Below are 16,813 nucleotides of genomic sequence, written 5' to 3'. Positions count from 1 at the left end.
CCAGAGACTGGGTGGCTTAAACAACAGACAATTATTTCTCACAGTTCTAGAGGCTGGAAAGTCCACGATCTAGGTGCTGGCAGATTTGGTGTCTGATGGGGGCTCTCTTTCTGGCTGTAAGCAGCCACCTTCTCACTGCATGCTCACGTGGTCATTCCTCGGAGCAACCATGTACAGGAAGAGGGAGATATCTCTTTGTCTTCTTATAAGGGCACTAATTCTATCATGAGGGTCCCACACTTATGACCTAATCTACACCTAATTACCTCACAAATGTCCTATCTCTTAATACCATCACATTGAGAGTTAGGGCTTCAGCATAAGGATGTGTTTGTACATACACTTTTTTTTTTTTAACATAGATGAGTGTATAGCTGTTCTGTATCCCATATTACATCATAAACATTTTCTCTTGTCATTACAAAGTCTTTAATATCATTTGAAACATCCTTACTAACAATCACTTAGCCTTGCCCTCAGTGTTATTTATATTTACTCCCTATTTAAGGTAACCTGATGAATCTTCTTGGTGTGAAACTTGTCCATATTACGGATTGTGTCCTTAGGAAAGACCCCAGAAAGGAATGGCAAGGTAAGAATGGGAGCCCGTGGCTGTTGATATCTGTCTAGAGTGGACAGGTCCATCCTCATGGCATTGGAGTGTGAGCTCCCCTCACCCACAGCAGCCCTAACCCCACCAGCAGCCCCAGCACGCAGTGAGCAGGGGAGGCACCTGGACAATGGTCAGTGCTTCAGACAGTGGGCGGCTATTTTCTCCAGTCAAGATTTCCTGCATTGCAAACTCTTTGGTTCCTTTAGGAAACTTCTGGCTGGGCCCCAGATACAGGGAGCAAAGTATTCAAGAGAGCAGGAAAGCTTCTGGCTCATGGGGTCAAGCTCCTGAACCAGATACGAGGTTTGATTCCAGGCACTGGAATAGCCCAGGTTAACAACTCGTGAATATTTTTTTAAGATTCCTGCATTACAGCTTGTTAAACTGTTTTCTTGCACAACTTCATAATCTTTGCAAACTAAGCCACTTTCCAGGTAGCTGAAGCTTGGATTGACCAAAGCAGTGCTTCTTGAAACATTCTGTGGGTATGAGTCATGGGGAATCCTATTCAAACACAGATTCTGATTCAGCTGATTTGGGATGGGGTCCAAATTGCATTTCTAACAGGCCCCCAGGTAATGTCCACGCCGCTGGCCTGAGGACCTCACTTGAGTAGAAAGTGTGAGGGGACTTAGGCAAGCCACATGCATCCTCAGTGACAGAGCTGGAACCCATGTCTGCCCAACGCCAAAGCCTGTGTCCTCTGTCTGCGGTTCCCATGTAGAATCCTGCAGTCCTACCACTTACTTTGCAAGTGAGGGAGGGGAGACAGAGAGGCTTCCGCTGGAGGGGGAGGTGACTTTGTTCAGGGAGGGGGCTGCCTTTCCCAGGCCCACCCCCCAACCTTGAGGTTTGATGAGGAAGAGAGGGATAGAGGGGATGTTCTCCTGAGTGGGGAAGTGCCACAGCTGGGCAGCCATCAGTGTTGGAAAAATTAATTTTTTAATTAAAAACATCTTTTTTTCCCACTCTTCTTTCCCCTTTGCTTTAATGTCTCAGTCTGGAGTAATTATGAGTCGCTCTGGGGAGACTGAACCTTAGAAAAATTGTTGGTGCGACTGCTGAGGAATTTATCTGATTAACTTGGGCTCAGCCTTTGAAAAGAAGAGAAAGGGAAAAAGAAAAAGGGAGGAGGGAAAGCTCCAGCTCCCCGTTGTCTGGCACAAAACTTAATCACAGTGTCAGGGAGGCCAGGTAGGCTTTGGCTGGTTCCTTCAGGGCAGCCTGGGGGCAAGGTGGCTGGGGGCTCAGCATCCTGGCATTCGCCTCCCCAGGCCCCAGTGGCCCTCTGCCCCAGCCTGGGCCCCACCTGTCCTCTGGGTTGCCTCCCAGGGCCTGGAGATGTCACTGTGACTGGCCCTACATGGGCGATGGAGTCTTAGGTTGGGTTCCTGGAAGGCAGAGCCTGGAAAGGGATCTGAGTGCTTTCAGTGACACACATGAGGGGTGAGGGGAGCAGGGTGGGACAGGAGCAGAACCAAGGTGAGGAATTGGTTCAGCCAAAGTCTGGTCTGGACCCAATCCCCTGGGGAGCTCTGGTGCTTGCACTGCACTGCAGAGTTGTCAGGGCACGAGGGGCGGCTTTTGTTCCTGGATCTGCCTGCTGACCGTGGGTTGCACCTGGGGAAGAGTAGGCACCCCCAGGCATTTCCTGATGACCAAAGTTTGGTCTCCACTGGCTGAGGGCACTGCTCCCTAGAAGGGCACAGCTGTGAGTTGTTAACAGCCAACACCACCCGCAGCTAGTAGACAAATATCCTGGCTTGAAAACGGGGTCTGGGTGAGGCATCAACAGCACCTACTACAGATGGACTGGAGCAGGGGCCTAGTGGGGTTGGAGAGAAATGGGTGGATTCAAGAGCAGTGCCAGAGGTAGAGTGGATAGCACTTAGGGAGTGATTGGGTGGGGTGGGCATGGGGGTGGATACAGGGGACTCCCAGGCTACTGGCTTGGGTGACTGAGTGGCTGGGGGTGCCAGGTTGGAACAGAGATGTAGGGGCCATCTGTGTGGAGATGGGAGAAGGTGGGTGGGCTCGTGCGGGTGGGCAGAAAGGGAGAAGAGCCGGAGCACAGAGTCCTGGGCACCCCACAGGACTGGGGCTGGCAGAGGACAGGGAGCCCAAGGGCAGTTTGAGAAGGTGCGGCCAGGAGGACAGGAGGAAAACTAGAGAGGGTGAAGTCTCAACATCACCTCTTCCCTCCTCCATCCTCCCAGATGCGTTGGCCTCAGTCATCGCCTGTCTCCTCCGTCAGTGCATGTTTGTGGATGAAGGAAGGAGACTGCTTTGAGGAGCCTCAAAAGACTGTGATCCCCTTGAGGGTGGGGATTGTTGCCTGTCAATTTGATTAGCATTGTAGACCAGCCCCTATCATGCTCCCTGGCACACAGTAGGTGCTCAATAAGCCTTTGCTGAAAAATACAGTGGCTAACACCCATATAGCACTTACCAGGCACAGGTCCTGGATAGAAACTCATTTAACTCTGTGAGGAAGGATTCAATGCCTTGTTTGCCCACATCCTATGAGTTTCCACAGACATCTTGGCCATTCAAGAGACCTTTGCAGATTTTCCACTTAGAAGCTATTATTATCCCCAGTGTACAGATGAAGACTCAGAGGAACAGAGAGATTAAGTAACTCACCCAAGATCACAGATAAGTGGCAGAGTTGGGACATGATCCTAGGCAGTGTGACTCCCAGGCTCCCTGCTCTTAGTGCCTGTGTGAATGAATGAAATTGATGCTGGTGTTTTTGGGACCAGGGCACATAACTGTTTCATGTGGCACATGTAGACAGAGCCACATGCACATGCAGCCACATGTACACACAGCTACATGTATGCACAACCGCATGTACACACTGCCACATGTACACGCAACCACACTGACATGCAGTACACAGAAGACGGCTCTTGTCCGCTGCAGGAGAGGGTAGTCCACAGCCTTGAGTAGGGGCCCCTTACTGTACAGTGCTCTCTGCTCACACTGGCCAAAGCTACTTCAGACCCAATCCATTGCTGCCTTTACAGTCCCTGAGGCCAGAGGGTGATTGGGGGTCGGGGTAGAAGGGGACAGGTGGAAAGTTCTGATGTCAGGCAGGACACCTTTCAGTCCTAGCTCTGCCATGACACAGTGTGGCCTGAGCCTCTTTGAACCTTAGTTTTCTCATATGCGACATGGGACTAATAACACATTTTCCCCAGAATTTATGTGCAAGTTAGGAATGATGTATGGTGACTGGCACACAATGGCTTGGTGGTGCCACTATTACATGGAGTAACCATTTTTTGCTACATTAGCCATTTCTTGGCCTGATATTGGAAAATGTAAATACGGCCTTGCAGTAGCTAGACATCTTGTGGTTAACCACTGCGTGGCTGCCATCCAGGGGCCTGTTCAGCTAGAGGGCCACTGGCCACCTCCACTCTGGCAGGATGAAGCCTGAGGTGGGAGGCTGAGAGCAGGGGCTGGGAAGAGACACAGAGCTGGGAGCACCCAGACCGTCCTGGGCGGGGGCGTCTCAGCTGGAAGTCTGTCATCAGCCCTCATCCGTGGCCACCAACAGGGATGCTGCAGAGGTGAGGCTAAGGACTCCCACTGGGGCCCACCATCAGCTCATGTGCCCTGAGCCCCCAAGGGCCACCGCATCACATAGCTCTGCGGGGGTTGGGGGGGCAGGGGGTGGGTATCATTCACACTGTAGTCTATGAAGCAGAGTTCCAGGGGTGTGCTGCTCACATAGGAAATGCCCCCTGGAGCTGTGCAATGGGGCCTGAGAGCTCTTCAGAGCAGTGGTCTCACAGCTTTACAATGGGCCCGGAAGACCTAGGGAAGCAGACAGCCCCCTCCTAGGATCTGCCTGCTGCATGCGCACCCAGGCCAGGGCAAAACCAGTTTCAGCCGCATCTAGTGCTCCCACTCCTGGCACCCAGTTCTCTAAGTAATAACCCCAAGCTCACGATGCCTGGACCCTTGACTGAACACATCTGCCCTGATCCGGACTGGGAGCTCTTGAGAGTGGGGCTTGGACCTCTGCTCTTCCCCCTCTTTCTCTGACCAAGCACAGGGCTGGGCACACAGAAAACGGGAATCATGTTGGAAGAAAACTGTGAGATTAAAATACCAAAGTCTGTCATTCCTCTACTGAAGAGACATTTACTTATCAGCCTTTAGCTGTGCCCTGGACCTGACCGGGCTGGCGGAGACATGAGGATGGAGCAGACAGACCCTGTTCTCGAGGGGTCACAGCCTTGTGGGGAGACAGACATGTAAACACACAGTGAGAGTCCAGTGTGACCAGAGCTGGGTGTGCAGGAGGCCTCGGGAGCACAAAGATGAACAAAGAGGGCACCTGAGAGGGCTTCCTAGACAAGGTGATCCTGGGGTTGAAAATTGAAGAGTGGGTGGGGGCTTACCTGGTGGAGGTGGAGGGAAAGGCATCCCAGGCGTATATGCGAAGGCAGGAAGGTAAACAAGAGCCGGGCCCAACACAGGATCTGCAGGCTTGAGTGGTGCAGGGGAAAGAGCCCTGGACAGACCAGTTGGGTCCCAGTCCCATCTGCTTGTAAGTACCTGAGTGACCAAGGACAAATTCTCCCCTGCCTCCCTTTCTCTGGGCCACTGTTTCCTGATATGTGTAGTAGCAACTGGGCTACATCATCCCCAAAGCCCCTCCAGCTTGGAAGCTCTTGGCTTCTCCCAGATGTGGCTGGACCCCTGCCTACCTTCCAGAAACACACCCTCGCCTATGGGTGCTGGGGCCCTCTGGGGAACGTGGATAGGTTGGTTCTGGTTAATCTAGGCTTAACCCTCCGAGTGCCAGAACCTTTCACTTCATTGCAAATAGTTCTGCCCCATGAGCAGACTGAGAGTTTGGGCCCACCTTCCTGGGAATACCAAGGTTGAAATCTGCTGGAAGTGTGGCTGAAACGGGACCCCTCCACTGGATAGTTCTCTGCTCTGGCCTGCCTGGGTGACGGAGGAGTTCTGAGCTGGGACTGTCCTCTTTGAAGACAGCCAAGCCCGACCATCTCTCTTAGCACGGGTTTGCTTCTTTGAGCCCACTGGCTTCTCCCTTTTATAAGCATCACCAGCCAATCAGCTCATGCATTCCCTCCCATGAGAGGGAAGTGACCAATCATATTTGGTCTGGTTTCTCCGTTGCTAGGTGCAGGAGGCTGCCTCCTCACTGCTGAGGGGCTTGGATTTTTAAGTCCAATCCTGGGTCTGAGCTGATCCCAAAGGTTGGGGGCTCCAGGAAGATTGATTTAAAATTCCCTGAGCATAGTATCCAGTGGGTTCTGCCAATAGTCGGGGCTGAGGAATTCAGGGAAAGGAGAGAGCAGCTGGCAGTCCTGGAGGGCTTCCAGGGGAGGGCACTGAAGGAGGCGTTTTCAGGCCCTTCCTGGCCCAGCCTGGGCTGTTCTTTTCTCCTTACAGAGGGGCCTCATCAGACCCCTGCCAGCAGGCTCAGCACTCCCATCCTGGCAGCTTCAGGATGCCTCCCTGCCCCGCTGTCAGTCCTGGGACTGTCCTGGGCCCTGGACTTGAACCTGCTTCAGGACCCTTTCCCCCAGCCCTCACCCCACTAACACCCAGAACTCCTGTAGAGGGTTAGGTATGGGTATTACCCCAAGTGTGAGCCTGGGTCTAGGCACACTTCTATGGCTCCAGAGGTTGGGGATGGAGAGGACCCAAGAAGTGACATGGGAAGATTCAGAAAGAAGGGGAGGGCGTCCCAGGTGGGGAGCCCTGTGTGAGCAAAGGCTTGGAGGATTATGAGTGTGTTTGTGTGTATATCTGCCTGTTTACGCATGTGTGTGCATGTGCTGGTGTTTCCATACATGCCTTGGGCACGTGTGTGCGTATGTGTAAAACACAGAGAAAGGACATCGGTTCTTTCATGTCTTAGGCTTGTGGATTTCCTCACCTCTCCAGTCTCCCATGACGAGCCGTGTTTTGGGTCCTGAGCCCCAGCTCTCTGTGAGCCTAGGCCCCTGAGCCTAGTTCCCATCCCTGCCTACTCCACCAATGGAGCAATTTCTTGATTAAAAAATCAATGAGACTGCACATAACAGAGCCAGCATCACCTCCAAATGGAGAAAAATCCAACTAGTCCATCATCCATTCCCACTACCAAAGCCACTAGCAGCCTACCTACAGCCTAGTTTGGCCCTTTCTGGGGACTGGGGCCCTGCTCCACCACAGAATGTCAATCAAAAGTGTTCACTTGCAGCCCTGGCAACATAGTGACCCTGTCTCTATAAAAAACAAATGAATTAAGGCTGGGCGCAGTGACTCACGCCTGTAATTCCAGCACTTTGGGAGGCTGAGGTGGGCAAACCACTTCAGGTCAGGAGTTTGAGACCAGCCTGGCCAACATGGTGAAACCCCATCTCTACTAAAAGTATAAAAGCTGGGCATGGTGGCACGCAGCTGTAGTCCCAGCCACTCAGGAGGCTGAGGCAGGAGAATTGCTTGAACCTGGGAGGCAGAGGTTGCAGTGAGCCAAGATTGCACCACTGTACTCCAGCCTGGATAACAGAGTGAGATGCTGTCTCAAAAAAGAAAGAAATGAATTATCTGGGAGTGATGGCACACACCTGTAGTCCCAGCTACTCAGGAGGCTGAGGTGGGAGGATCACTTCGGTCTGTGACGTGGAAGCTGTAGTGAGCCATGGTCGCACCACTACACTCCAGCCTGGGTAAGAGAATGAGACCCTGTTGCAAAAAAAAAAAAAATTTTTTAAAGGCCTACTGAGGATGGAGAGTTGAGTAAAATCAGTGCTTCCTCTGCTCCCAGAATCCTGGTGTCTTGCTCTTCACAACAGCCTGGTGTCCTCATCTGTGCTCAGGCCAATTCAGTCTGGTGGAGCGCAGGAGGAAAGGGCTTGCCTGTATTCCCTGGGCTGCAGGAGGGATCAGCTCACTGACTTGGGGCAGCAGAAGGAGGCCTGGGCTGAGGTCAGGGCCCACCCACTTAAGACTCTGTCCCTTCTGAGCCTCAGTTTCTACATCTTTAGAAGGGGACCATGATGCCTGAGGCTCAGATGCGAGTGTATGGAAAGGATGTCTTATTCCGTTTGTGCCACACTAACCAAATGCCTGAGACTGGGTGATTTATAAAGAACATAAACTCATTTCTTACAGCTCTGGAGGCTGGGAAGTCCAAGATCAAGGTGCTGGCAGTTTTGCTGTCTGGTGAGGGCTGCTCTGTGCTTCCAAGGTGGCGCCTTGAAGGCTGCATCCTCTGATGGGAAGAATGTGATTTCTTTCCATGGTAGAGGAGTAAAAGAGGGTGATCCCACGCCCACAAATACCACAAGCCCCCACTTTTTTTGTTCTTTTGAGACTGAATCTCGCTCTGTTGCCTCGGCTGGAGTGTAGTGGCGCCATGTGGGCTCACTGCAACCTCTGCCTTCCAGGTTCAGGCGATTCTCCTGCCTCAGCCTCCCAAGTAGCTGGAATTACAGGTGTGTGCCACCATGTCCAGCTAATTTTTTGTATTTTTAGTAGAGGCAGGGTTTAACTATGTTGACCAGGCTGGTCTCGAACTCCTGACCTCAGGTGATCCACCTGCCTTGGCCTCCCAAAGTGCTGGGATTACAGGCATGAGCCACTGGGCCCAGACAGCCACAAGTCCTTTTTAAAGGCCCTAATCCATTCATGAGGGCAGAGTACTCATGACTTAACCACCTCCCTAAAGGTTCCACCTTTCAATATTGTAGCACTGGGAATTAAGTTTCAGCATAAATTTTGGAGTTGACAGAAATACTCAAACCACAGCAAAGGGGCTCTGGGAACTGGGAAGTGCTGGGCCTGGGTCCAGGCACCCCTCTATGGCTCCGGAGGTTGGGGATGGAGAGGACCCAAGAAGTGACATGGGAAGATTCAGAAAGAAGGGGAGGGTGTCCATGGTGGGGAGCCCTGTGTGAGCAAAGGGCTTACACTGTGCTGATATCCACTGAGCCTGGGTCAATGGGAACATCTAAGGGCAGAAGCAAGATGTTTGGCCCACATGGTACTTTAAAAAAATCGAATTAGTGGCCAACCTTTAAAAAATGGGCATTTTCTGCACAAAGTCTGAATTTTGGCTTCTCTTGAAAAATCGGGAGGCCTGGCAGTCCTGAGACTGTGTGCCCATGTGGGGTGGCACTTCCCTAACCCCCTCAGTGGGCCCACTTCCTCTTAACTGCCTAACTCCTGGGGGATGGGTGACACTTGTGACCCTTGACCCTTTTAGAACATATTAACATTTTCTGATGAATCTTTCTCAGTGGCCCAGTCAAGTGAGTGGCCCGTGGTCAAGTGGGTGGGAAGGAGGGCACAGCTGCCTCCTGGACCCCTCAATGCACACTCCCTCTCTGTTTCCCACTCTCAGTCCTGGCAGTGTGCTGGGTGCCCGACTCCCTGCCAAGCAGGGAGCAAGGAAGAAGTTGTGCCTTGGGGGGTGACTGCTTTTCCTCTCCAGGAAAATCTAACACCTTGACCATTACCCACACGGCATTTTCTCTGAAGGCCCAGGGAGCCAGACGGACAGGTTCTCCCAGAGCAGGTGTAAGCAGTGCCAGGCCAGGCATTCCTTTTCCCCTTGACCCCTCAATGTAGGTTTCAGGCAGAGGTGCTGTGGCCACCTTGTGGGGTCAACCATTTGGGGCAGGGCTGGCACAGCTGCTCTCATCAGGCTACAAAAGGGCAGACTGGAGTTTCCAGATTCACCCCTTCTCAGCTGTGTGACCTTGGGAAAATGCCTTGACCTCTCTGAGCCTGTTTCCTCATTTGTAAAATCTCTACTTCCACATGCTATCATAAAGATCAAATGGGATCAAAAGTGTGTAAGAGAATGGCCTGGTACAGGTCAGGAACACAGTTGGTACTCTGTTTCTGAAAGGAGGAGTTGAAGGTCCCCAGATCCAGTGGTGGAGCCAGCATAGTTACTGTGCAATGGAGACTGATTAACGAGGTCCTGTGTCCCAGCTGGCTGGGGCTAGATATGATGACAAGAGTGAGGGGCATTTTCCCTGGGCCTTGCCCCTTCTGAGCTGGGGTAGCTGGGAGAATGTGGGGGTGAGGAAGCAAAGAGAAGAGGCATAGTTTCTCCTCTCTCCCTACCCCCCACCTTTGTTGTGGGTGCATAGCCCTTTCCCCATGAGCTGGGCCCCTTTCTTAAATGGGGAGGGCCCCTGCCTTCTTCAACAGCTAGAATGTGGCTGCCTGGTTTCCAACTGGGATGGGGAGCCTGGGGGCCCAGAGAAGTGGAGCGTGGAGGAAACAGCTGGCCTCATAGTCAGTTTGTCATGGAGCTACCTCATGGGGCTGCCCCTCCAGGACCTCACAGTACAGCCTCTCTAGACCTTTACCTAGTTTTCGTTTGAAAGCACAAGAGGGACACGGATATTCCAGGTCCCCCAAGGCAGGGGGCTTTAGCACAAAGGGGATCTCCGAAAGGAGTTGAAGGCCCTTGAATCCAGTGGTGGAGCCAGCATGGTTACTCTGCAATGGAGACTGATTAATGAGGTCCTGTGTCCCAGCTGGCAGCCTCTAAAGGGAGAGCTTCCTCCCCTTTTCCCAGAACACTGCCATCTGGCCACCTTTCTAAGATAGCGATGAAGACCACTGCCTTCTTCCTGGGTGTGCTTTCTGGAGCTGCAAGTTGGGGGTGCACAACAGGGTGTGGTTGCTGTCCCAGAAGAGGGGGCTGCCCAGGGCAGATGACAATAGTGGTAGTGACGACAATAGCTGATGACATTTACTCAGCCCCGTGCTAAACACCTCCTGCTGCACTCACCCCAATTCTGGGGTTACAGAACAGCCCATCTCATTAAGGCACCTCCATCACATGGAAATTCAGATGCGAATGGAGCCATCCACAGGGAGGAGAGAGAGGTGCACTGATTTATGAACTTCGCAAAGGGACCCTTCTTGCCGGGGTGGGGGGATCTAAGAAACAGCTCCCCCTGTGTGTTTAGAGTAACAGTCCATGTCCAATGTCGATTTTCCTGCCTGGATTTAAAGAACGTGTTTAGAGAACCAGGTCAGCTTTAGGGTCTCCAGACCACTGGCCTACAGCCAGGAGAGGTATTTCAGAACCCTGAAGAGTGCCTCAGACTCCAGGAGGTGGGTGGAATGAGGAGGCTGGTTTTTTAGAACTGGCTGGTGCTGCCGGGCAAGGTGGCTCACACCTGTAATCCCAGCACTTTGGGAGATGGAGGCGGGTGGATCACCTGAGGTCAGGAGTTTGAGACCAGCCTGACCAACATGGAGAAACCCCATCTCTGCTAAAAATACAAAACTAGCTGGGCGTGGTGGCACATGCCTGTAATCCCAGCTACTTGGGAGGCTGAGGCAGGAGAATCACTTGAACCTGGGAGGCAGAAGTTGCCGTAAGCTGAGATTGAGCCATTGCACTCCAGCCTGGGCAATAAGAACGAAATTCTGTATCAAAAAAAAGGGAGGGGGTGCTGGGCCCTGAAGGAACATGACTTGCCCAAGTCATTCAGTGGGTCAGCCTCACTGCCTGGGGCTATATCTCTCTAAGCAAAGGCAAGAGCAGGAGCAGCCCAGCTTGCTGCTCTATGCCAAGTCTGCAAAGACACAGGTGTCTTATTTTCTGCATTCTAAAAATTGTGAGCAAGTAATAGCTGTAAGTCAAATCTTATCCCCAACACCATCCTGCATGGCTCTGGGCTTGAGAGCAGCCCTTCGTTGTTTTTATAGGCAGGATGTTGAATGATTATAGTCACAGCCTCTGCAACCTCACTGCCTGAAATTAAACCTGGACTCTGCCACTCAGGCTGTGAGACTTTGGGTGCATTAAGCACTGTATGCCTCAGTTTCCTCATTTATAAAATGGGGATGATACTTCTACATGTTATTGTGAGAATTAAACATATATATATATATATATAACTTAGAGCAGTGGTTGGCATGGACTTATTGCTGTAAAAATGTTATTTTTAACCCCAAGCATTCTGCCCCAGCTCTGATGCATGGCCAGGTTTTTCCCATGGTACACCTGGTCTTACCTCCAGGGTCAAAGGCTGGGAATAGGCAGATATTCCTTGGGCTCGTAAGCCATTGGAGTGTCTGCAAGGCTGTCTAAGGAAGTATTAGTTTGGGAGATTGGAGGCCCCACTGCCCTGGGCCGGGGAGTCTGGGACCTTGAGATGCTGGACCTTGGCACCAACTTCCCCGTTCTTTCTTCTTTTTCATAGTGGTTCCAAGAATGGTCTTTAGAGCCAGAAAGATCCAGGCTTAAATCTTGGCTCTGAGGTTTACAGGCCATGACCTTGGCGAGTCATAATTAGCCTCCTGGAGTCTCATCTGTGTATGGGTCTAACAGTATCCTTGATGTGGTTGTTTAGAGGATTACAATGAGAAAACGTAGTGCAGGCTGAGCACATGTGCATGCTGTAAGTGCTTCGTAGTGGTGGCTGTCACGTGGTTGTTATCCTGACGTCTCTGTCTCACTTTGGGTCTCTTCCACTCACCTCTCCCTCCCAGTGGGTGAGGCTCTCCTTCCTTCTTCTTGACTTCCAGGCTTGGAAGCACCAGAGAACTTGGAGACTTTGGATCTGGCCCGCCCAGACTCAAACCTCAGGGAGAGAGGCTTTTAGAAGACAAGATCGGGGGCTGGTCTATTGTGGCTCATTTCCTGTGACCTCACTCCTTCTCTCTGCCTTGTCTTAGTGTCAGTGCTCTGGATTTCTGGACAACTCCTTTGTGCCCTAGCCCTGGCCAGACACCCCTCTTTACGCCCAGCTCTGCCCCATTCCAGGAGAAAGTGGCAAAGCATTTACCTTACTAACAGCTCAGATTTGACAAGCATGAACTGAGCAAGTTGTGGGCCTTACCACATGAGCTAGTTCATTTATAATCAGCATTTAATTAGCCTCTACTTTGTGTCCAGCATTGTAGGAAGCACTTTACACACATGTTCTTGTTTAATCATCCAGCAGCCTCTAGAAGTGGTTATTATTAATTTCATTTCTTAAATTTTCTTTAAAAAATTTTGTGGATACCAGGTGAGTCAGTCAGATATGATTATACTTTTATCTTACAGGGGCGGACAGTGAGACCCAGAAAGTTTGGGTGATGCTTGGGCCTCATGGTGGGAAACCTTGGAGCTACAGGGAAGAAGAATTGAGCTAAAGCTTACAAAGTACTTGGCATCGTGCCCAGCATACAGAAGGTGCTCAATAAAGGGGACTAGGCCGGGTGTGGTGGCTCGTGCCTGTAATCCTAGCACTTTGGGAGGCCGAGGTGGGTGGATCACTTGAGGTCAGGAGTTCAAAACCAGCCTGGCCAACATGGTGAAAACTGTCTCTACTAAAAATACAAAAAAATAGCTGGGCGTGGTGGTGGGCGCCTGTAATCCCAGCTACTTGGGAGGCTGAGACAGGAGAATTGCTTGAACCCGGGAGGTGGAGGTTGCAGTGAGCTGAGATTGTGCCACTGCACTCCAGCCTGGGCAACAAAGTGAGACTCTGTCTCAAAAAAAAATAAAAATAAAAATAAAAAAATAAAGGGGACTAAGCCCTGTCATCCTGGATGCCCCATGGGACCCTCAGCCTGGCTGACTCCTCTTCGTGCCCTCTCTCCCACCCTTGTACCAGCTCTTCCATTGGTCAGAGAATGTATTAATTTGCACTTGGGCCAGACGCAGCAGTGGAATTTCAGGTACTGTGAGAGTTGGGTGGGGGGACACAGAGGATGGCCACTGGCTCCATGACTGAGGCTTCTCCTCGCTTGCTCCTGCGGCCAGATTCAAGCAGGACTCCCAGGAGCCGGGCTGCAGAATCACCCATGATGATGTGGTTCTGGATACTGTGATGTCTGGTTTCATGAACTCTCACTGGTAGATCATTCATTCTGCCCAGGAACTTGAGCACAACCCCACTCCCTCGCTCCTCCCCTGCAAACTCTCTGGGCCTGGGGTGTAGGGGGAAGTAGGCCAGGGCTTCAGAAAATCTGGTCTCTTTCTGCCACTGTCACAGGGCCTGGCCTTGACCAAGATGCTCACCTAGGTTGCACAGGAGACCTGGCTTCTCAGTCCAGCTCTGCTATGAACAATTCACCATCAGACCCAGGGCAGGTATTGACCCTCTTTGAGCCTCAGTGTCCTCATCTATAAAATGGGAGGGGAGAACTGGGTGTTCTCTGAGTGTTCTCCCAGCCCTGCCATGCAAGGCAGTAGAGAATCTCCATCCTCCCCTCTGCCTGCCCCATCACGGGGTATGTAGCCAAGGACAGGGACAGAATAGGATGCAGGGAATGAGGCAGGAGAGAGGGAGAGTCTCAGATGGCTCCTAACTCTCTGGCTTGAGAAACTGGTAAACTCAGGTGCCGTTTACTGAGATGAAAAAGGGGCAAGGGTAGACTCGGGGAGGGGTGATAAGTTCAGTTTTGAATCCATTGCATTTGAGGTGCTCAAGGGATGGGCCTAGGCGGCCAGCATAGAGCGGAGCTGGGATTTGAACCAGGGATGTCTGCTTTAAAGGCCATGCTGTCTCTGGCACACACCCCATGCAGAGGGTGAGGTGTGCGAAGTCAAACTACTGAGGGCCAAGGAGGGGCCAGAGAGAGTTCATGTTCAGAGCTGGAAATAGTAGAGGTGGAGAAAAAAGAAGGCTTCATCATGGAGGGCTTCCTGGAGGAGGCCATCGACCCTTGCGTTTTGAAGATACCAAGAGAAGGTGAGTCCTGAAGGAGAAGAGTTGGAAGGGTCCCTGAAGGCTATACTCAACAAGAATATGTGACTTCCCCAAGGTCACACAGCTAACAAGTGGCAGGGCCACAGTTCCGGCCAGGCCTGCCTCATTCCAGGGCCTCTGCTGTCAACCTCATAGGACACTGCTCTCAGGGATTGGGCCCTGGCAGTGGGAGAGAAGCCACGAGTTGAGGGGGAGACTTAGTCTCTCCCAGGTCAGGCCATCTTTCCCCAGCCCACGCGTGGTCAAGTTCCAAATAAACAAAGAGACAGCAGAGCTTTGACTCTCAAAGTGGCAGGACACAGAGCTAGGACTGTTCCAGTTTTAAAACAGACCTGACTCTAAGTATAGGGCCGTCCATGAATGTAGGTAGGCTGGGCAACTACTCAGTCCCTGCAGGACGAGGTGTGCTTAGAGTCTCCCTTGCCCCTTAAACTGGTCTGCCACCAAGTCTGAAAGTCCATTCACACACCCTGACTTTAGAATAGACATTGTCCAACTGGGCTCTTCCCCAAGGGAACACATTTTTGGCCCTACTCATCTCACACAGAGGGAACTTAGTAGACCCTTTTCTCCTAGGCGGAAGGGGTGGACGACCCTGCAAGGGGACCCTCTCTCCCAGCTTTGCAGAAGGCCAGTCTGCCATGCAGGGGACAGGCTCGCCTGACAGAAGGGCAGGGAGCCACTGGGCACACCAGGCTGCAGTGGTAGCAGCAATGGTGAATGCCAGCAGCTCACAGCGAGTGTGCGGTGTCAAATGGGGTGCATTACTCTCCCTGAAAATTAAAAATTAAAATTAATCAAACACTCAAATTGATTTCCTTCCCGTCTGTTTGCTCTGCTGTGCCAGTCAGATGCCTGCCTGCCCACCCAGCCCAATACATCCCATCCTCATGCCAGAGCTGGACAGCTCAGGCAGCTGCAGGGGTCTCTGCGAAGGGCTTGGGGGAACCTCAGGCACCTCATTCCAGCCATGGGAAATTTGGTAAGGGTCAATCCAGCCAGACTCATGACCCTGAGACCCAGTGCAGGGTTTGGAAAGTGGGGCAGGCAGAAAGTGAACATCACTCTTGTCCAAAGGTAACACCTATGCTGGGCTGGGAGGCAGACAGAATATTCTAGAGAATATTCCTGGGGCCATGATTAACTGATGTCATGAGCCTGGGCAAGTCTTATTCTCTCTGACTTGTTTCTCTGTCTGTGGAATGGGGAGAGGGGGCAGATGGAAGAGGTCCCTGTGGGTTCCAGTGCTGGCCTGTGGGCCGGGCCAGCCTTACCTGGGGACTGACCTCTCCCACCCACCTCCAGCCAGCCTGGGGCCCTGGTCTCCTCCTTCCCCAGCTGGGACCTGACCTGCCACTTATCAGCTGGGCAACCTTGGGCACAACGGGCATGTCACTTAACACTTCGGTGCCTCAGTTCCCTCATGGGTAAACGGGGATGATAACGCCAGTGTGGACAGGCTGGTTCCCCAGGAAGCAGACTGTGAGGGAGATCCGCGTGGAGGCAGGCAGGATGGGGCCGGGGGAGCTGGGCCATGACGCCTTTATGAGGCAGACTCTGTGAGGAGCTCTGGATCCGAGCTGTCTCTGCAGGGGTGTTCTGAGATGGGACAAGAGGGGCAGCCTTTATCCCATGCTTGGAGCAGTCATTGGATGCAGCTGTCCCTAGAAGAGTAAGGCCTTGGGCAAGTAGGCTCTCTCTTCAGCCTCCTCGCCAGGGGGAGGGTCCTCACCTGGGGCCTATCAGCTCTGGCAACCCAGCAGCAGGGGAGGAGGGCACTGCCCAGGAGCCCCTTCAGGCTGCAGCACTCCTGCCCTTCCAGGGGCAGCTGCATCCAATGACTGCTCACAGCAGGTGTCCGGGTGAGGGTTCCCTGGAACAAGGTTGTGAAGCCTGGCAGGGGTCAGCTCCCAGGAAACAGTTAATCTGCTGAAAAGGCCTGGGGGTCCCCTCCAGCCCCACCCCACTCACCATCCTGTTCCTTCCCCAACAGTGGAGGTACTTTCATAGGTTTCTGTCTGTGCTCATGCTGGTCCCTCCTCCCTCCCTCTCTCCCTCTCCCTGCTCTTCTTTCTTGCATTCTTGCATTCAAACACATCCATGTGGCTAGCACATACTCCTTGAACCCCTGCATCAGGCCAGGCCTGGGCTGGTGGGAGTTGAGGACTCAGAAGGGACATGGACCTAGTCATGCTTCCTCCTCCAGGGTACTCCCCATGCCCCAGGCCCTTTTCCCCAGCCCAGCGAACCATCGCCTCTCACCTCTCTGGGAGAGCCAGATTCCGCTGATGCCTGCATAGATGCGTCGCCAGGCCATCCCTTCCTCAGGTCCAGGCTCCACGGACTCCTAACTCTCAGTTCTGTGACACTGCTGGCCTCCAGCCCCCACCCCAACACAGTGCCCACTCCAGAACTTGGAACCTTGGCCTTCTTCTGTGTGCATGGCTATCCATGTGCCTGTCTGCCCACAGCCTGTGTGTTCCCTAAG

This window comes from Pan troglodytes, chromosome 16 (assembly GCF_028858775.2).
Source record: "Pan troglodytes isolate AG18354 chromosome 16, NHGRI_mPanTro3-v2.0_pri, whole genome shotgun sequence".
Taxonomy (NCBI): domain Eukaryota; kingdom Metazoa; phylum Chordata; class Mammalia; order Primates; family Hominidae; genus Pan; species Pan troglodytes.
The sequence above is the reverse complement of the archived record's forward strand: the minus strand, read 5'-3'. Positions refer to the sequence as shown.